Below are 3,261 nucleotides of genomic sequence, written 5' to 3' on the forward strand. Positions count from 1 at the left end.
GGTCAGATAAAGGACATTAAAAATGTGAATTTATAAAAATTTGAGGAAATTCATGAAAATGTTTTGTAAACATTATAAACAAACATCTACTATATAATATGGTAGATTTCATAATCTGTTTACAAATGCTTAAATCCTTTCCTTTATAACATTATCTTATAAAGTTATTATTATAAAGTTTTAAATATCCTGGTTTAATTTCCCTTATGTCACCTTCACTAATATCAAGCACAGGTTTGTACAACACATATATATACACTACTGTTTCCCTTGCATAATGTCCCTCCATAAGAATATTTTTTGTCTGAGGAAAAATCGGAGCAAAGCAAAGTGCTGCTTTAACTGCTTAATAAAGTGATAAGTGCCCAGGTGATCTGGAAATGCTGCTTCAGACTTCTGAGCAGCAATGTAGCTCCTCTGTAGTTCTCCCATCTTATCAGATACTGTTGCAAAATTAAAATGCGGCTGATACATGTGGGGTGTTAAGGATGAAGCAGCTTGCAACTGTGCAGTGTTCTTGTGTGTTCGACATGGCCCTTCCTCATCTCCAGCAGGGCCAGGTTGTTGTAGGTCTCTGCATGGTTATTGTTGTTAACCAGACACAGCCTGAAGCACTGATGGGCCAGATTCATATCTCTTATTCCCACAGCTACATGTCCCAAGTTGTGCCAGACCTCAGCTACCTCCTCTTCATTTTCAGCCAGAGAAAGGGCATGTTCAAATGAGGTCAGAGTCATATCATACTGCTGGGCATAGAAACAACAGAGCCCTGGGTTGTTGAAAAGCTGGCAGTTATAAATACCCATCTGCAGGAATCGCCTGTAAAACCGGAGAGCTACTTCTGGTTGATCAGAATAAAAATGGTTGCTTCCAATGCATGCAATGGTTTCTACCTGAGTGTTGTCCTGTTTCAAAACCTCTTTTTGGTATTCAGTGGCTGATAAAATATTGTTCATTTCCTCATAGATCCTGGCAATTCCACAAAGTAGGGTTACTTCTCCTGGAAACTTATCTAAGCCTTGTTTGAAAAGATTTAAAGCAGTCACAGGTTGATCCAATGAGATGTAAACTTTTGCCAAGTAGAGAAATGTATCTACCATTTCCTGCTGCTTCAGGGCTGATTTAAATTGTTTTTCTGCTTCAAGATACATTCCTAACCTGTAGTAACATTCTCCAATCTGCACTTTCCATCACCAGTCCTTGTACTGAGAATGCTCTGTGGAAAGGGCAGCCAAATCCACAGCAGTCTTAACATCATTTTCATGATGAAAGATAATACTCAAACAAAGCCTTTGCCAATTTAGGTTTCTGGGAATACTTTGTTAAAGTCAGTCTAGATAAATTTATAAAAGGTCCGTCTGGACTTGTAAGCATGGAAACCATTCCCAGCCTAAAAAATCTTCCAGATGAGCTGGTGATAGGGCAAGCTATGTAGGCAGTTCTGGATGTTCTAATGGCCTGTTCCATAGTTCCTGGCCTTCCACTTTGTGTGCTGGGTCTACAGAAACCTGTAGTGGGTATTCCAGTTTGAGTGATTAGCCTGACAGCTGGACTATACCCTCCTGTCAGGTTAGTTCGAGGGAGTTTCAGAGATGTTCCAGGACATGGAATGTGAGCAATAGTATTTTTGTTCAGTATCATTTCTGCAATTCCTTCCTGATCTACATCAATTTCATCTATGTACACCACTTCATTTAGTGCTCGTGCTTTTAAAATCCAGGCTGTCAGCTTTGTAACTTTGTACAAATTACTTCACCATGTGCCTCAGTGTGCTCAATCTGGTCATAAGGGACTTCTCCAGCATCTGCATGCACAGATCTGCCCAGAGCTGGAAATTCCTGTGCCTAAAATAGCTCCAGGCCAGGAGCAACGGCTCCATCTCCAAGCCCATGGTGGCCAGGAACCAGCCACGAAGGACCAGGGTCCAGCACAGGGAGGGCGGGGGGGGAGGAGCAGCTCATTGTAGTTTTGCTTTACATTTCTCTAATGATTAGTGATGCTGAACATCCTTTCATGTGCTTGTTGGCAAACTGTACATCTTCTTTGGAGAAATATCTATTAAGGTCTTCTGCCTATTTCTGGATTGGGTTGTTTGTTTTTTTGATATTGAGCTGCATGAGCTGCTTGTAAATTTTGGAGATTAACCCTTTGTCAGCTGATTCATTTGCAAATATTTTCTCCCATTCTGAGGGTTGTCTTTTCATCTTGTTTATGGTTTCCTTCGCTGTGCAAAAGCTTTTAAGTTTCATTAGGTCCCATTTGTTTCTTTTTGTTTTTATTTGCAACACTCTAGGGGGTAGGTCAAAAAAGGATCTTGCTGTGATTTATGTCATAGAGTGTTCTGCCTATGTTTTCCTCTAAGACTTTTATAGTGTCTGGCCTTACATTTAGGTCTTTAATCCATCTTGAGTTTATTTCTGTGTATGATGTTAGGGAGTGTTCTAATTTCATTCTTTTACATGTAGCTCTCCAGTTTTCCCAGCACCACTTATTGAAGAGGCTGTCCTTTCTCCATTGTATATTCTTGCCTCTTTTATCAAAATTAAGGTGACCATATGTGTGTGGGTTTATCTGTGGGCTGTCTATCTTGTTCCATTAATCTATAGTTCTGTTTTTGTGCCAGTACCATACTCTCTTGATTACTGTGCTTTGTAGTATAATCTGAAGTCCGGAAGCCTGGTTCCTCCAGCTCCATTTTTCCTTCTCCAGATTGCTTTGGCTATTCAGGGTCTTTTGTGTTTCCATAAAAATTGTGTAATTTGTTGTTCTAGTTCTGTGAAAAATGCCATTTGTGGTTTGATAGGGATTGCATTGAATCTGTAGATTGCTTTGTGTAGTATAGTCATTTTCACAATGTTGATTCTTCCAATCCAAGACCATGATATATCTCTCCATCTGTTTGTATCATCTTTAATTTCTTTCATCAGTGTCTTATAGTTTCCTTCATACAGGTCTTTTGTCTCCTTAGGTAGGTTTATTCCTAGGTATTTTATTGTTTTTGTTGCAGTGGTAAATGGGATTATTTCTTTAATTTCTCTTTCAGATTTTATGTCATTAAAGTATAGGAATGCAAGAGACATCTGTGCATTAATTTTGTATCCTGCTACTTTACCAAATTCATTGATTAGCTCTAGTAGTTTTCTGGTAGCATCTTTAGGATTCTCTATGTATAGTATCATGTCATCTGCAAACAGTGACAGATTTACTTCTTCTTTTCCAATTTGGATTCCTTTTATTTCTTTTTCTTCTCTGATTGCTGTG

General features: G+C 38.9%; 1 pseudogene across 1 annotated transcript; it reads right to left on the reverse strand.

Annotated features, from left to right (window-relative positions):
• Window positions 1-258: 258 nt before the first annotated feature.
• On the reverse strand, window positions 259-1,891 carry LOC309806542 (tetratricopeptide repeat protein 8-like; annotated as a pseudogene). Its single transcript has one exon. The product of its transcript is annotated as a tetratricopeptide repeat protein 8-like (transcript).
• Window positions 1,892-3,261: the final 1,370 nt, after the last annotated feature.

Source organism: Mesoplodon mirus, assembly GCF_964341445.2.
Source record: "Mesoplodon mirus genome assembly, chromosome: 6".
NCBI classification, from domain to species: Eukaryota; Metazoa; Chordata; class Mammalia; order Artiodactyla; family Ziphiidae; genus Mesoplodon; species Mesoplodon mirus.